The sequence below is a fragment of the Salvelinus namaycush genome, chromosome 31 (assembly GCF_016432855.1).
Source record: "Salvelinus namaycush isolate Seneca chromosome 31, SaNama_1.0, whole genome shotgun sequence".
Taxonomy (NCBI): Eukaryota; Metazoa; Chordata; class Actinopteri; order Salmoniformes; family Salmonidae; genus Salvelinus; species Salvelinus namaycush.
Genome location: NC_052337.1, coordinates 23,542,684 through 23,561,712, shown reverse-complemented (window position 1 = coordinate 23,561,712; position 19,029 = coordinate 23,542,684). Strand labels below are relative to the sequence as shown.

At 40.9% G+C, this 19,029-nt stretch overlaps 1 protein-coding gene across 1 annotated transcript in view; it reads right to left on the bottom strand.

Annotated features, from left to right (window-relative positions):
* The window catches only part of mast4 (microtubule associated serine/threonine kinase family member 4), a 182,125-nt gene that overhangs the window by 161,998 nt on the left and 1,098 nt on the right, over window positions 1-19,029 (bottom strand). The gene's annotated exons all lie outside the window — the stretch shown is intronic.

The window sequence follows — 19,029 nt, the reverse complement described above, 5'->3', positions numbered from 1 at the left end:
GCACACTCATTTCTGCATTTCCTGCATTCAATTGCAGTGGTGGAAAAAGTACCCAATAGTCATACTTGAGTAAAAGTAAAGAATCGTTAATAGAAAATTACTTACACTTTTAAGTAAAAGTGAGTCACCCAGTAAAATACTACTTGAGTAAAAGTCTGAAAGTATTTGGTTTTAAATATACTTAAGTATCAAAGTAAATGTAATTGATAAAATGTACTTAAGTATCAAAAGTAAAATGTTAAATAATTTCAAATTTCTTATGTTAAGCAAACCAGATGGCACCATTTTATTATTTTGATTTACGGATAGGCATGGACACACTCCAACATCCAGACAAAATGTACAAACAAAGCACGTGTGTTTAGTGAGTCCTCCAGATCAGAGGCAGTAGATTACCAGGGATGTTCTCTTGACAAGTGAGTGAATTGGACCATTTTCCTGTCCTGCTAAGCATTCAAAATGTAACGAGTACTTTTAGGCGTCAGGGAAAATGTATGGAGTAAAAAGTGCAGTATTTTCTTTAGGAATGTAGTGAAGTAAATGTAAAAGTTGTCAAAAAATAAAAATAGTAATGTACAGATACAAAGAAAACGACTTAAGTAGTACTTGAAAGTATTTTTACACCACTGCTCAATTAAGAATTTCTATACTGCCACGTAGGGCTGCACGATATGGGCAAATAATCTAGGACTTATTTTTAACCAAATGATGCAACTGCGATTTGACTTGCGAATTAGAGCAAAACTGTTGGCAATATAATGACTATTCTAATTCTATAGTTAGAATATAATAGCGGGCACTTTGAATACAGTGTTGTTTGAGATGACAACGAATTAAAATGCTAGGGAGGCGTTGTGACAGGGTAGGAACTAAAGTGTTGATAAGCGTTTCCTAGGGGATCCTATTAGTGATGGGCATTCCCGGCTCTTTTCAGTGATCCGGCTCGTTTGGCTCCCAAACGGCTCTTTGAAAAAAAATATGTTTTGTATTTTTTCAAGTCAAACAGTTTGTGAAAGTTTGACTATGATTGGTGTGAAAACAATTCTAATTAAATGATATAATACTCTACCTTAACCACAATGTATTTAAAAATGCATTGATTTGTTATGAAAAAGAATGCTATTAAACATTTGCATTTAAAGTATAACTTAAAGTGCATATAAATCTAACCATTCAAAATGAATACAATCTGAACACCATAATAGAATATTGCACCTTAAAGAAAAATATGTTTGCAAAACTGCAGCATCCCACAAATTGAAATAATTGTAAAAAAGGAGGATGCTATTACACGTGTGCATTTAAAGTAAAACTTTAATGTATATAAAAAGTGCATATAAATGTAACAATTCAAAACGAATACAATCTGAACAATATAATAGAATATTGCAGCTTATCAAAGAAAAATAAATGTGCAAAACTGCAGCATCCCACTTAAAATATTAAACTGGTCCCTCTTTTCTCTCTTCTTTATTGCCATGTTATAACCAGCAACACTGACCATATTTGCTTTTATGAGAGATTTGCATTCAGAAACGTAAGCCGCCTTGAGGGGCTGATGCGGTTTCTTCTCCCAGTAATTTTTTGTCCCGTTTTTGAGAAGACCCTCTCAGAGGGAACAGATGTGGCCACTACACAGAGTCTCCCTGTCATTACTTTAGTAAACCGTGGGTAGACAGGGGTCTTGTTCTTCCACCTGCTCAGCGGATCTGCATATCTTTGGAGGGGCTCCTCCAAATAGGATCAGACCTCCATTATGGCATCTGCCGAGGGATTCCTTTGCGCTGCATCCCCAGATGCTCTCTCATCGAACAACATCCAAACAGCAGACGTTTGTGGCACTACTGCTGGTGCTTCTGCTCCATCTGACCCCTCTTCTTCCTGTTGCCCTGGTGCCTGAGCCAGCTGACTGCTGGGGCTGTCCCTCCCTGCTGCTGAGGTTATTCTTTGAAGTGCCTCAATCGCTCTGGCATCACTGAAGGCTAACTTCTTAAACCTTGGCTCAAGTGCAGCAGTTTCTGATAGCGCGTGATTATATTCCATCATGTGGAACTTTCTGTCTATTGATCAACATAGGGTGCCCATCAACTCTGTGGTTACATTTGCTTCTCTCTGGCGGCTGGCTGTGATTCGCTGCAGACCCTTACACAGGAGTATCATTTTTGAGGCTCTCTCACAGCTGAAAAGAGAGAACAGTAACTTATTAGTTCAGGTTCATGTTCTGTCTACTGATACTACATTCTCATCTACTGCTCATATACATATAATAATGATGTAGTAATAACTGCTTACTGTACCTCTCTCCACTGATCTCCACAGTGACCTGCTCAAAGGGTTCCAGGACTCGGCACACCTCCTCTACCACCTCCCATTCCTCTTGGGTCAGAGCATCAACAGGTGCATTGACAATGGCCAGGGTAGAGATGATGGCATCCTTTTACTCAAGAAACCGCTTCAACATATAAAATTTTGAATTCCACCTTGTAGTGCAGTCTTGTTTAGGCCTCAGCTCAGGCATCCCCATCTGGCATTGTGTAGACTTTAGTTTTTCAGCACCTACTGTGCTCCTGTGGAAGTATTCCACAGCTGCTTTCACTTTGTCCACGGTGGGCTTCATCACCTTCAGAGCATCTCTTACAATCAGGTTGATTGTGTGGGCAAGACATGGATGATGGGCCATTTTAAAATGTTCATGGCTTTGGTTATGTTAGCTGCATTGTCACTAACACAACAGACCACTTTTCCAACTACTTGCTACTCTCTGGCCACTCAACAGTTCCTCTGCCAAGTTCTGGGAGGTGTGTCTGTCGATGAACTCAAAGCAGTCCAGAAGGACAGCTAGACATCGAAAAATCTTCAATGAAGTGACATGCAACCGACATGTAAGAAGTCGTTACCCTTGATGTCCAGCAGTCAGTGGTAAGGCAAACTGCAGTAGCTTTTTGGACTCTTTCGCCGCACTGAAGCCTGTGTGCTCTCGTACAGTTGTGGAATAAGTGATTTTGAAAGGGTTTTCCTGCTTGGAATTGTGTACATTGGATTTAGACTATTGCTATAATTTCTAAAACCTCGGTCCTCCACGATCGAAAATGGCTGGAAATCGGTGGCAATCATTTTAGACAATGCAATATCAATTTGGTCTTGTTTTGCTACAGACATAGACTTTGGCATAAACTGGTCCATAGAAGACTGCGTTGCTGTGGGTCGCGGAGTAGGCCTACTTGACTGAGTGGATACATCTCTACGTGTGGAGGTGCTGGCTCCACCACTATCACTAGCAGGCCCGCTAGTTTCTCGACGCTCCACTACAGCTAGCTTCACAGTTGGGTGCACAGTTCGCATATGCCGGTGTAGGTTGTGCGTAGAACCGGATTTATATGAGATTTTGTTTTGGCAAATTCTACACTGTGCTCTAACATTGTCTACATTATTAAAATGCATCCAAATGCTACTGTGCTTCCTCTCGCTCTCCTCGGCTGCTAAGTGTGTGACTGAGTGAGTTGGCTCGGCCCTCCCTCAAGCATCTTTGGTTCATTGGTTGACACTGCACGTCTGATTGACAGGAATAACAGGTGAGGCATTTAGGCATATATTATTTTTTTTCTTTCGTTCTTTGAATTAGTCAATTCTATTCATTTATAATCAATTTGATTATTCATATATTAATTTTAGCAGCTAACAATTAGCATCTCAAAAGATTTAGGGCAACTTGCTAAGAAAAGACAAATTAGCTCTTTGCTGATGTAAGAAACACAAACTAACTAGGCATTAACCATGCAGACGGAACTCAAGTGTCTTGTGGTTGAGGAACATCAAATGCACTCCTTGAGTGATAGGGGGCGTAGCTAGGTCGGTGTGGAAAGTGGCATGGAGAGAAAGAGCGGAGAGAGATGACTCAAGTAGCGAAGTAAACTATAAAAATTGACATCACACATGGTGTATCACATTTAACAAACCAAACATTCAAATACCGGTATAGAAGGTAAAGTAAAAACCCAAACCGGTCCCTGCATCAATACCGGTATATCATAAAATATGTTAGATCACCCAGCCCTATAACATGACATAACGACACCACGTAAAATTTTGCACTATACGTGCAACACAGCATTCTGAACCTAGCCCACACAATGTCTGGTGTGTGGATCGAGCAGTTAACAAGTCGAGCAGCCATTTGAAAGAGTAAGAAAATTTCACAAAGACAACTCAAAAGGCGAAATCCATTAAAGCCAAGATAACGGAATTCATTGCTCTTGACAATCAACCGTTCTCTGTCGTGGGTGTTGGCTTTCGCCGACTGGTCGAGCACCGGCACACACTACCAAGTGCGCTATTTTTCAGATGTTGCCCTACCGTTCACGACATACATACTATGGAACGCCGTTTGGGTCTTTGTGTGTCAAAAGAGATGCACGTCAAATAACACTATTTGACACGTCAAATAACACAGTTATATTATAGAATGTTGTGTGTTCTGAATTTGCACGTGCAAGCCAAGCGCCACCACTACTTTTTATTTATTGTTGTTGGTAATAAATGTTTATTTGTTTATTACATTACCAATGTTTATGTTGGTAATAAAGCATTATTTGTTCGACCGCAACTTCTAGGGTAGCTAGCTAGTTTTAGCTTGGTACCTAGCTAGCACCAATACAACCAGCCTGAAAACAATGACCAGTAGAAACTGCACTCATTTTCATTATTCTTAGCAATGATTTGGGAATCCTTGTGAGTGAGTATTAGCTAGGTAGCCACTTGTTGTTCACCTATTGAAATTGAACTTCAGTTCATGAAAATACATGGCTAGCCAGCTACGTAACCCTGTTGCCCAAAGCTAACGTTATAAGCAACCAGCTAGCTTCATCTGGCTAGTGATGCTCGACCAGACCGAGTTGTGTGTTATGAAGCAAGCCACAATAAGGATTAGGCACAAGAGTGGAATTTGCGGTTTGCCTTCAAAATAAAAGTACCTATTTGAAAGTGAATCAGACTAGATAATGTTAAACAAGGTTGGAATGTGATGCAATGAAATGGTGCTTCAGTCTACTCAGTGACACCCAGAGAACACAACTGAAGAATTTGCGCAAATATTACAGTTGTAGCTCTTATCACAGGACTGTGACTGTGTGAAATCACCTCCCCAGTTAGCCTATTGTGTGTGTTGACAATCATATTGCACTGTACAGATTTACCTAAGGATTGGGGATCAATGAAATGGGGTATCAGTCTACTCAATACTAGAGGTCGACAGATTATGATTTAACGCCGATACAGATTACTGGAGGACCAAAAAAAAGCCGATTATAAAAATCGGCCGATTTTTTTTACATTTGTAATAATGACAATTACAGCAATACTGAATGAACACTTATTTTAACTTAGTATCAATAGAATCAATTTAGCCTCAAATAAATAATGAAACATGTTCAATTTGGTTTAAATAATGCAAAAACAAAGTGTTGGAGAAGAAAGTAAAAGTGCAATATGTGCCATGTAAGAAAGCTAACGTTTAAGTTCCTTGCTCAGAACATGAGAACATATGAAAGCTGGTGGTTCCTTTTAACATGAGTCTTCAATATTCCCAGGTAAGAAAATTTAGGTTGTAGTTATTATAGGAATTATAGGACTATTTCTCTCTATACCATTTGTATTTCATATACCTTTGACTATTGGATGTTCTTATAGGCACTTTAGTATTGCCAGTGTAACAGTATAGCTTCCGTCCCTCTCCTCACTCCTACCTGGGCTCGAACGAGGAACACATCAACAACAGCCACCCTCGAAGCAGCGTTACCCATGCAGAGCAAGGGGAACAACTACTCCAAGTCTCAGAGCGAGTGACGTTAGAAACGCTATTTGCTCCCACCCCGCTGACTAGCTAGCCATTTCACATCGGTTACACCAGCCTAATCTCGGGAGTTGATAGGCTTGAAGTCATAAACAGCGCAATGCTTGAAGCATAGCGACGAGCTGCTGGCAAACGCACGAAAGTACTATTTTAATGAATGCTTACGAGCCTGCTGGTGCCTACCGTCGCTGTCAGACTGCTCTATCAAATCATAGACTTAATTATAACATAATAACACACAGAAATACGAGCCTTAGGTCATTAATATGGTCGAATCCGGAAACTATCATCTCGAAAACAAAACTATTATTGTTTCAGTGAAATACGGAACCGTTCCGTATTTTATCTAACGGGTGGCATCCATAAGTCTAAATATTCCTGTTACATTGCACAACCTTCAATGTTATGTCATAATTACATACAATTCTGGGAAATTAGTTTGCAACGAGCCAGGTCGCCCAAACTGTTGCATATACCCTGACTGCGTGCAATGAACGCAAGAGAAGTGACACAATTTCACCTGGTTAATATTGCCTGCTAACCTGGATTTCTTTTAGCTAAATATGCAGGTTTAAAAATATATACTTCTGTGTATTGATTTTAAGGAAGGCATTGATGTTTATGGGTAGGTACAGTCGTGCAACGATTTTGCTTTTTTGGCAAATGCGCTTTTGTTAAATCATCCCCCGCTTGTTGGCTGTCTTTGTTAGGAAGAAATAGTCTTCACACAGTTTGCAATGAGCTAGGCGGCCCAAACTGCTGCATATACCTGACTCTGTTGCAAGAGAAGTGACACCATTTATCCTAGTTAAAATAAATTCATGTTAGCAGGCAATATTAACTAAATATGCAGGTTTAAAAATATATACTTGTATATTGATTTTAAGAAAGGCATTGATGTTTATGGTTAGGTACACGTTGGAGCAACGACAGTCCTTTATCGCGAATACCACCGCACCGATTATATGCAACGCAGGACACGCTAGATAAACTAGTAATATCATCAACCATGTGTAGTTATAACTAGAGATTATGATTGATTGATTGTTTTTTATAAGATAAGTTTAATGCTAGCTAGCAACTTACCTTGGCTTCTTACTGAATTCACATAACAGGCAGGCTCCTCGTGGAGTGCAATGTAATCAGGTGGTTAGAGCGTTGGACTAGTTAACTAAGGTTGCAAGATTGAATCCCTGAGCTGACAAGGTAAAAATCTGTCGTTCTGCCCCTGAACAAGGCAGTTAACCCACTGTTCCTAGGCCGTCATTGAAAATAAGAATGTGTTCTTAACTGACTTGCCTAGTTAAAGTTGTAAAAAAATATATATATATTTTTTTAAATCGGCAAAATCGGTGTCCAAACATACAGATTTCCGATTGTTATGAAAACTTGAAATCAGCCCTAATTAAAAATCGGCCATTCCGATTAAATCGGTCGACCTCTACTCAATATCTTTATTCCCAACATCCTCCTCTGTTATCAGAATCCAAAATATCCACGCAGTATTATTTTTCCTCTGGAATAGTGTTCAATACACATAGGTTGATAATAAATGTGGCTCAATTCACAGCTGTTTCATAGTCCCGCATTAAGAGCTACGACGCTAATGTTCTGTGGGTGTCACTGAGTAGACTGATACCCCATGTCATTGATCCACAATCCATAGATAAGGCTGTACAGTGAAATAAGTACGACCCCAATACAATTCTAAAGTATAATACATCCAGTGTGATTTCAACAGATTAGTTAATTTGACAATTATTGTCTTTTGTTGATTTTATATAACATTCTAACCTCATTTAGCATGATCTATTCAATTATGGCATAATTCCACTATCTGTATTCATTTGCATCACTGTCAATGACAAACTTTTATTTTGAAGGCTAACCGCAAAGTCCACTATCATGAATAATCCTTATTGTGTCTAGCTTCACATAGATGGGTCCGACCACCATTAATCAAATAAAAACTGTTTTATGAATTAGGGTTATTTTAGATGACACCCATCTATATAGTTAGCTGGCTAACTAACTACTTCTACTGAAACAGATTGTCGTTTTGCTATGTTTTTGGGGAAGAACATTGTTAGCATCCATGAGCTAGCTAGCTTTCTTTATGACCAGCACTGTACGTGCGCGAGACAACTTTACCAGCATCATAGTATACGTATCGATCAATCGTTGTGACATATGAAATACGATGGTTAGTGTAATCCATGTGTAATAACTACGTAAAAAAAATTATAAACACGTTAAAGGATTATTCTCAAATGATTGCCTCGCCTGGTTCACCAACTACTTATCAGATAGAGTTCAGTGTGTCAAATTGGAGGGCCTGTTGTCCGGACCTCTGGGAGTCTCAAAGGGGGTGCCACAGGGTTGAATTCTCGGGCCGACTCTCTTCTCTGTAAACATCAATGATGTTGAACTTGCTGCTGGTGATTATTTGATCCACCTCTACACAGACGATACCATTCTGTATACATCTGGCCCTTCTTCGGACACTGTGTTAATAAACCTCCAAACGAGATTCAATGCCATACAACTCTCCTTCCGTGGCCTCCAACTGCTCTTAAATGCAAGTAAAACTAAATGCATGCTCTTCAACCGATCGCTGCACGCACCTGCCTGCCCGTCCAGCATCACTACACTGGACGGTTCTGACTTAGAATATGTGGACAACTACAAATACCTAGGTGTCTGGTGTGGTGGCTTATTTCTGCATTACCAAATGAGGAGTCACAAACTTCACACACCAGTCAGAGTTATACTTAAACTACATCTTTAATAATGGCCCTCGCTTCATACTCGTCGCCAAACACTTTGCACTTTCTTCCACTGCAAACCAACCATTCCAGTGTTTTTTTTACTTGCTATATTGTATTTACTTCGCCACCATGGCCTTTTTATATTTTTATTTATTTTTATATATATTTTGTTTGCCTTCACCTCCCTTATCTCACCTCACTTGCTCACATTGTATATAGACTTATTTTTCACTGTATTATTGACTGTATGTTTGTTCTACTCCATGTGTAACTATGTGTTGTTGTATGTATCGAACTGCTTTGCTTTATCTTGGCCAGGTCGCAATTGTAAATGAGAACGTGTTCTCAATTTGCCTACCTGGTTAAATAAAGGTGAAATAAAAAAATAAAAAAAATAAAAATAATAATAAGAGCTTTGCAATAGCATTTGACTTTCAATGATGCGCCATCTCTAATGAACCATTGAAAGTGACAACTGAAAAGTACAAAGATCGTTTATAGCCAAGATACACCCCTCTCAACCTACATGTCGAACCACAGATATTAGGAACACTTCACAAAGGGACTTTTTAATTGAGAAAGGAGTATCCCTTAGATAACATTCGCTATAAATTATTATTCAGTTTGGTCCCTAAGACGAGGTTCTAATCTCGTTCCTGGTACTTCATAGCACAGAACCATTACCTCATCCAATGGCATAACTCAATTGTCAACTCTAGATACTCCCATCTAAAGTAAAACCCCTTCTTGACCCCTCTCCTGGACAAACTCACTGAGGTGAGTGAGCCTCTATGTCATACACTATCCCAGGATAAGTGCAGGATAAGTGCAACATCGGAGAGGACATACAATGGTTCCAGACACTGCCATACACCTCCCCCCAATGCCAAAGGAGGGAGTGACTTGCGCACAGACATTGTGGAGACAAGTAATTGGTACCCCCTTAATCACGCCACCCCTTCACATGGTTTAACAGATACATTCACATATGAAGACAATGTTCCATCATGTCCTCTTCCCTTTCTGATATTCTGCATAGCACCAGAGATATGTAAAAGACAAGCCTGACCTCTCCCCTCTCTGGGCCCCAAGTGACTGAGCCCCAGCTGAGGGAAGAAATGCAACTGCCAACACTAGTCTATTAGAAATACATTCTAATAAAAAGTATATCACATAATATTATGCAGATTAGACATCTTAATTACTTGTGTTACCCAACTAATTCTGATTCATCCACCACACTTGTTAGACTGTAAACTCTCCTTCCAGACTCACATTAAACATCTCCAATCCAAAATTAAATCTAGAATTGGCTTCCTATTTCGCAACAAAGCATCCTTCACTCATGCTGCAAAACATACCCTCGTAAAACTGACCATCCTACCGATCCTCGACTTCGGCCCTGTCATTTACAAAATAGCCTCCAACACTCTACTCAACAAATTGGATGCAGTCTATCACAGTGCCATCCGTTTTGTCACCAAAGCCCCATATACTACCCACCACTGTAACCTGCACGCTCTCGTTGGCTGGCCCTCGCTTCATACTCGTCGCCAAACCCACTGGCTCCAGGTCATCTACAAGTCTCTGCTAGGTAAAGCCCCGCCTTAACTCAACTCATTGGTCACCATAGCAGCACCCCACTCATAGCACGCGCTCCAGTAGGTATATCTCACTGGTCACCCCCATAGCCAATTCTTCCTTTGGCCGCCTTTCCTTCCAGTTCTCTGCTGCCAAGGACTGGAACGAACTGCAAAAATCCCTGAAGCTGGAGACTCATATCTCCCTCACTAGCTTTAAGCACCAGCTGTCAGAGCAGCTCACAGATCACTGCACCTGTAAATAGCCCATCCAACTACCTCATCCCCATACTGTATTTATTTATTTATCTTGCTCCTTTGCGCCCCGGTATCTCTACTTGCACATTCATCTTCTGCACATTCTACCATTCCGGTGTTTAATTGCTATATTGTAATTACTTTGTCCACCATGGCCTATTTATTGCCTTACCTCCCTTATCCTACCTCACTTGCACATGCTCTATATAGACTTTTTCTACTGTATTATTGATTGTATGTTTGTTTATTCCATGTGTAACTCTGTGTTGTTGTATGTGTCGAACTGCTTTGCTTTATCTTGGCCAGGTCGCAGTTGCCAATTAGAAATGTTTCTCAACTAGCCTACCTGGTTAAATAAAGGTGAAATACATTTTTTTTTTTTTTATTATGTGACGTGCAGTCATATTCAGGTCCTGATTGGTCAAATGGTGTTATTCGACACGGCAAAGTGTTATTTGACGTGTATCTTTTTTTGACACGTAAAGACCCAAATGGCGTTCCATAGAAATCCTGGTTGAGAATGAAACGACTGAACAAATTAACAACGAAACAGCACAGCAAGTAAGTGAAAGAAATAGGTTTTGATTATGTTTTCCTGGTAAATGGGGAAATATGCCAACAAAATAACTTTTTGGTCAGTGTGGTGTGTGTAACCTTCACTTAACTAGACAAGTCAGTTAAGAACAAATTCTTATTTACAATGACGGCCAAACCCGGAAGACGCTGTGTCAATTGTGCGCCGCCCTATGGGACTCCCAATCACGTCCGGATGTGATAGCCTGGATTCGAACCAGGGACTGTAGTGACGCCTCTTGCACTGAGATGCAGTGCCTTAGACCACTGCGTCCATGTGTGTGTGTTAATTATAACTGTACTAGAATGCTTAAAAATGTGAAATATCGGTATTGTTTTTTTTGTCAAGGAAAATATTGGATATCGGTATCGGCCAAAAATGTCCTATCGGTGCGTCACTAAAAAGAAGCCAACAAGTACTCGGCACATGTGGGAACTCCTTCAAGAGTGTTGGAAAAGCATTCCTCATGAAGCTGGTTGAGAGAATGCCAAAAGTGTGTAAAGCTATCAATGGCAAACGGTGGCCACTTTGAAGAATCTAAAATATATTTTGATTTGTTTAACACTTTTTTGGTTACTACATGATTTCATGTGTGTTATTTCATAGTTTTGGTGTCTTCACTATTATTCTACAATGTAGAAAATAGTACAAATAAAGAAAAACCCTTCAATGAGTAGTTGTTCAAACTTTTGACTGGTACTGTAAATGAAATGCTACTGTAACAAAACTAGCATCGAGGTAAAAAAAAAAATCAGACACTTTAAACGGATAGTTCACAGTTATTGCTCTGTGCTGAAAGTGCTATATCTTGAAAAACTTGACTGCTGACATGCACATTTTTGGTAGATTAATAAACAAAACACTAAGAGTTGAGTGAACTATACATTCATCACTTCCACACACAGTGTGTACTTCGTGTATGTGCAACAGTTCAGTCATATGGTATTAATAACCTAGTAATAAAGAACACAACTCCAGTACATCTCCTCAACCACCTGGGAGTCCAAACAGTCCCCCTGGTAGTAGTGAGGATATTCAGACCTCTTTTCTCAGGGTCTCCAGCACAACACACCCCGTTCCTAATGACCTTGTCACCCAACATCTGTCTGCCTCAACTCTCACCCCATTCCACTATTTGCTGAACCACACACACACACACACACACACACACACACAGAGAGAGCAAAAGAGACACACCCTCCTAAGGAGGTCAGAGAGGTTTAGTCCGAAAAACAACATCAACACGCAAAAGTTCAAGTCACACAAAACCAATGTCCCTTTGGGCAATAGGAATCCTCAAGAGAGGTTCCACTTCCAAATGGCCCCCTGTTCACCTTGTAACCTCTGGTGCATTGACAGTGGAACTACATGTCCTCTCTAGTAAGATCTTTAGCAGGCGTTGAACCCTTACACCCTTCTCCTTCTCAATGGGGATTCAGAGTCCTGTGTTGACATTTTCTAATGCTGGACAGAAACAGACCTTTTTCTGTAGGGTTCGTATTCCTATCCAAACTGGCTTCAGTAGCCCCAAGACGCTATTTAAGATATATGTAACGTCAACACCGACCTAGGAGTCAGACCCGGAAATTTATCAGTTTTGTATGTTTAAACTTTTAAAATAGATAGCTGCAATAGCCTATGTGATACTTGGATATAGGCCTATGCCGGTAATAGCCATTACATCATGACCTTCTACTTACTTAGAAATAAATGATCCTAACAAAGACGGTGAATACTAAATACAGTGAGGGACAGGGAAAACTAAGGAAAATGTGACTGCAGAAGGCCCACAGAGCTTAACTGCGAGTGGTTTACATCGACAGTACATTCTCACTGCACAGGCCTATACCTACCTATACAGTGACACACTGACATCACTTATGTAGTGACCAGGACACATTTCCCGGGACAAGGCCTTATGTACGTCTCCACCGGTATCCCGTTCATTAATTAGCCTACCAGTTCTATTCAACTCACTCTTGACTTTGGCGTCTGGACAAAGGCTTAACGAGTGTTTGTATACAGTCGCTAAAACAAATATGGATAGGCTTGCAAACTTGGCTAGCTACTTCTGTTGGTGCAGGTTAATAAAGGACGCAGCATATGTTCAAAACAAATGGGTAAAGTCATATGAATGATAGGACTGCAGGCAGAACAAGTGTCCTCAGATGCTAGCTAGCTACAGTATCACTGGAAACTTTCTTCTAGCTGGCACTTTTATTACCTCCATTCTTTGCCTGAGGAGGAGGAATCATTAGCTTTGTTTGGTATGACAAGACTTCTGTTGTGGTAATCGTCACGTCTGACTTTAGGTTGAACGAAACCATAGGATGAGGGGAAAACAAGTCCACCCAAGTTATACTCCATCTTGGCTTTAATAAAAGTTTGTATTAAGCAATAAGGGATGAAGGGGTGTGGTATATGGCCAATATACCACAGCTAAGGGCTGTCCTTAAGCATGACTCAATGCAGCGTGCCTGGATACAGCCCTTAGTCATGGTATATTGGCCATATACCACAAACCCCTGAGGTGCCTTACTGTTATTATAAACTGGTTACCAACGTAATTAGAGCCATAAATGTGTTCAGCTAATCAGCATTCAGGGCACGAACTACCAAGTTTATAATACAACATATATCATGCCTCCATCCAACACCACATGATAAAGAGAATGATAGAGAACAGACAGATACACATCTGAAATTCTCTTCACCCAGGTAGGTTGAAAAACAAAATTAGAGCAGATCTTTTAACAGAACACCAAATTGAATGTGGATATCAAGCTGCGATTACATAACAAGGCATAAATAATTCAAAAGCGCCGACATCTAGGTAAACCCCAGCAGCAGATTAAAATTCCACTGCTGTAGTGTACTGTAGACAGTAAAAACACAGCTAGAGCCCACAGCCCACACAATACAAGGGCTTGAGAAGCACCACTAGCCACCAACCAAAACACTCCTGTCGGAACCAACTGATCCAATATAGTGTCTTCCCCAGAGAGGTGCAACATTATACATGTATTACTGGAGATAATACGTGTTCTATTAATAGTGTGGTCTTACCTTAGAACCTTCAGAAGAAGTTAAATCACCTATGGTCCAATTCCACCGTAGGGCCATGATCTTTGATAATAGTCTGATACGTCCCTCTGTAATATCACTTTGCCATTGCAGCCAGTGTGTGAGGACTGTAGTGTGGACTAGAGCTGGACCAGTGTTGAATTGGATGAGAAGGCCGAAATTAAAGATCCATCCTGTAATGACATCGCCCCCCCCCACCATAGAGAGCCAGAGGAGTTCTTAAACAGATTGACAGTTAATCCTCTTAACCTCTAAACCATTCACTGACACTGGATGTCCCTTATGGACAGCCCCCACTGACTAGCTGCTAAAACAACGGGCTGGGTAATTACAGGCAGGCAGTGATGACATCACAACAAGGAGTCCATCAGTGTTTGGGGGGAAATGGATACAATTGGGACTGATGATGTACAGTGGGAGAGAGTGAGAAGGTTTATTAACTTGGTGTTCTGTACACAAGACATTTTAAGCTTTATCTCTAGGGTGAGAGAAAAGCTAAATTCAGCAATTTGATCCTCTTTCCCTCAGTTTCTTCCTTAAAGGACATGTGTTTATTATGGTGAAATTCAAGAAAATAATGAGTGTAGCCCTTCACAACTCATTAGAATCACAAAAGGAAAAACCACAACATGATTAGTGTCCAAATAAGAATCAACACAGTCCATGTCTCTCACACAAGGGAAATCAGGCATACAACAGGGGGATTGAGGAGCAGAAAACAAGCTGTTCTGATCTAGAACGAGCCAACCGACATAAAAAAAACATGGCTGTATAAACACCCGGAAAACATTTCAGTACTAGTGTTGAAAGGAGGATACTTTCAGATGGCATTGTGATAGAGTTGACTAACACTGTGCTAGTCTGGTATTGAAATCCAAAAGGTAAAAACATCCTTTTCTCAATCATCCCACCAAGATGTTTCAAATCCATCACTTCATTTTAGGACATTGTGTGAAATAGTCTGCGCTATAATTGCAGAGGTCCGGGATCGGTTTTATTCCCATTCCTGTATTCCTCTTGTGAGTGAAAACGTCTGCCAAGTCAGCCCATATTTCATCAAATCAAAACATCTCTCTCCAAATGACAAGTCAGTTTTCTTTACCAGGACTCTTTCCAACACAGTAGCCTCCTCGTTCCAGGACCTTTCCTTATATGACAAACATCCATTACTGTAGCCATATCTGGCCGGACCACCAGGCGCAGTTTACATGAGGTAAGTGTAGACAGAGACAGTCCTGCTAAGAAGATGCAGCTGGACTGATATAAACACAGAGTTCAATTAAAGTTTGTGTTTCCTTTGTCATTCAGTAGTCTTTTCCCCCAAATAAAATAATGATTTTGGGGTACTGTAAAAACCTGCTACTACCAGTTAAGACTCAGAGAGATTTTTAGAATAAGAAGTGTGTGTGTGTATGTGTACCTGTATGTGCATGCGTGAGCAGTTGTTAGTAAACAACGAGTGCATAAACACCGCTAGGGCTTGTGTTCCATTTGAATAGAGGCCCTCAGTCCAACACAAAACCAGCCTGAGTAGATGATGACACATAAGCCACTCTTCCCAGAAGCCTTTCCCTCTTTCACCCCCTTAAGGGTATGACGTAAGTCACAGGTCAGGGGTTAGAGGTTAGGCTATGTCCCCAACGGTGGTCACCTGACATAGATTTAGAGGGGTAAAGGTGCATTGACGAGTTGAATTAGCTCTGGGTAGGAGTCACCCTTAAATACAGATCTAGTATCAGACTACCCTACTCCCAATATAAGCCTTAGACATTAGGCAGGGAAAAAATATAACTGATCCTGAATAAGCGGTTAGGTGCAATTTCCACCTACACCTGTTTGATCGGGGGTCTGAGCAGCAAAAGATGGGTTTTAGAGGTGACTTATATGCAATATTCAAAATCTAATCCTATCTCCAACCCTACCTATCCTGTAGATCTGTAAGGATCATATGTTTAAGCAACATTGGCTTTACCTTGCGTTACAATTGTGTATGTTTTGAAATGTTCTTGTCTGTATGTCTAAAACTGTACATGTCAACATGTTTACACAGGGCACAGCCGTAAAAGAGATCCAGGTCTCAGTCTGTTTTCCCTGTTAAAATAAAGATTTAAAAAAAAAAAAAAAATTGTCAGGGTGTAAATTTTGCCATATTGCTTAAACCTATCCAGTAATTTCAGATCTACAGGAGTACTTAACCCTTAAGTGGTGGGGCTAAGGATCGATTTGGAATTCAACAGTAGTTTTGTCGAGCCAATGAGTGAATGGTGACTCAGACAAGTGTTTGAAATGTTGCAGATCCTGAACACACCCCCTGGTTAGATCAGCAAGGTTAAACTCTAAACCAATTGAGCTGATCAGAACCAGTGAAACCAGTCTGAACTGGGAATGCAATCCAACTATAAGCTATTTAAAAGAGTATTGTCTATCTAATTTACTTTGTTCTCAGTAGCATCATTGCCAGGCAAGCCTCAGGCAAAGAGTATTTTCTATTTCCTCAAACAATGCACATCTTAGGAGTTTAATGTCTAACTCTTACCTAATGGTTGTCAATCAATATGTAAAGAGTGCTTCTTTTTCATACACACTAGTGCCGGGCCAATACCAGTATCGTAATATTTAATAACCTGAGGTATATTATTATTATATCTGGAGTACTTCTCCTGTCTTATCCGGTGTCCTGTGTGAATTTAAGTATGCTCTCTCTAATTCTCTCTTTCTCTCTCTCGGAGGACCTGAGCCCTAGGACCATGCCTCAGGACTACCTGGCATGATGACTCCTTGCTGTCCCCAGTCCGCCTGGCCGTGCTGCTGCTCCAGTTTCAACTGTTCTGCCTGCGACTATGGAACCCTGACCTGTTCACCGGACGTGCTACCTGTCCCAGACCTGCTGTTTTCAACTCTCTAGAGACCGCAGGAGCGGTTGAGATACTCTTAATGATCGGCTATGAAAAGCCAACTGACATTTACTCCTGAGGTGCTGACTTGCTGCACCCTCGACAACTACTGTGATTATTATTATTTGACCATGCTGGTCATTTATGAACATTTGAACATCTTGGCCATGTTCTGTTATAATCTCCACCCGGCACAGCCAGAAGAGGACTGGCCACCCCTCATAGCCTGGTTCCTCTCTAGGTTTCTTCCTAGGTTTTGGCCTTTCTAGGGAGTTTTTCCTAGCCACCGTGCTTCGACACCTGCATTGCTTGCTGTTTGGAGTTTTAGGCTGGGTTTCTGTACAGCACTTTGAGATATCAGCTGATGTACGAAGGGCTATATAAATAAATTTGATTTGATATAAAATATTGTTTGGAAAATAAATAAATGTTTCCAACATTTGGGCTGTTTTCTTAAAGAAGTTTAATCCACTTTGTGTTTTGTTTCCTTAACATTATACTAATGAGTATCGTCCCAACCTTAGCACTCACACACAAGGCTACAGATTTATGTTTAAAGTCTCAGGGGGTGCTCTTCCCTTCGAAAAAGCCTGGATATATTTACCCAAAACACTTCAACACCAAAGGATAACCTGGGAATGTCAAACAATAACTTCTCTCTACGACAACAAAGCAAAGCAGTGGATATTCAGAATGTAGGCTATTGCATATGCTCAGCTGTTGAGGACCTTGTGCATATTGCATATTGAGCATGGCTGGCAAGTGAGCATTGAATGGAAGAATCTCCGTGTTGTGAATATGAATTGTCCTTTCAGTACATAGTCCATATCCCCAGCCCGACTTCATGCTGACATTTTTCCCAAAGCTGAGCCATGTCATAAACAGTAATCATTAGGGATGCTTTGCAGGTTGCTATGAAAAAAAGACTGAAACATGAAGTAGCCTTTGTTATCACACAACACACCAGGAACTGGCGAGAGATCAATTTGCCCTCACTAATTGTCTTGGGGACTTCCAATATCCCCCTGACAGCTAACCATATGAATCTAATCAGCATACTGTGTCACTATTAGGCTACTGGGAGTATCACTAATCAAAAAAGAATTTTAAATGACAACTGTGGACAGCTCGGCATAAACGTAAAATGAGACACTAAATGGCCAAAAGTAGGTGGACACCCCTTCAAATTAGTGGATTTGGCTATTTCAGCCACTCCTGTTGCTGACAGGTGTATAAAAATAAAAAAATCGAGCACACAGCCATCCAATCTCCATAGACAAACATTGGTAGTAGAATGGCCCATACTGAAGAGCTCAGTGACCTTCAACATGGCACCGTCATAGGATGCCTCCTTTCCAACAAGTCAGTTCGTCAAATATCTGCCCTTCTAGAGCTGCCCCGGTCAATTGTAAGTGGTAGGCCACATAAGCTCACAGAAAGGGACCGTGTCTAAAAATTGTCTGTCCTCGGTTGCAACACTCACTACCGAGTTACAAACTGCCTCCGGAAGCAAAGAAAGCACAATAACTTTGTCGGGAGCTTCATGAAATGGATTTCCATGTCCGACCAGTGGCACACAAGCCTAAGATCACCATGCGCAACGCCAAGTGTTGGCTGGAGTGGTGTAAAGCTCATTGCCATTGGACTCTGGAGCAGTGGTTCCCAACCAGGGGTACAAGGACCCCTGGGGATACTCGGCCTATCCACAGGGGGTACTTGGGAAGACTCATGAGACTATAGGTCTACTAGTAAAATGCACATGAGGGGGTACTTCAGGCAGAGCAAAACTCAGTTGGTGGTACAGTAACCAAAAAATGTTGGGAATCACTGCTCTGGAGTGATGAATCACACTTCACCATCTGGCAGTCTGACAGACAAATATGGGTTTGGCAGATGCCAGGAGAACACTACCTGCACGAATGCATAGTGTCACTGTAAAGTTTGGTGGAGGATGAATAATGGTCTGAGGCTGATTTTCATGGTTCGGGCTAGGCCCCTTAGCTCCAGTGAAGGGAAATATTAA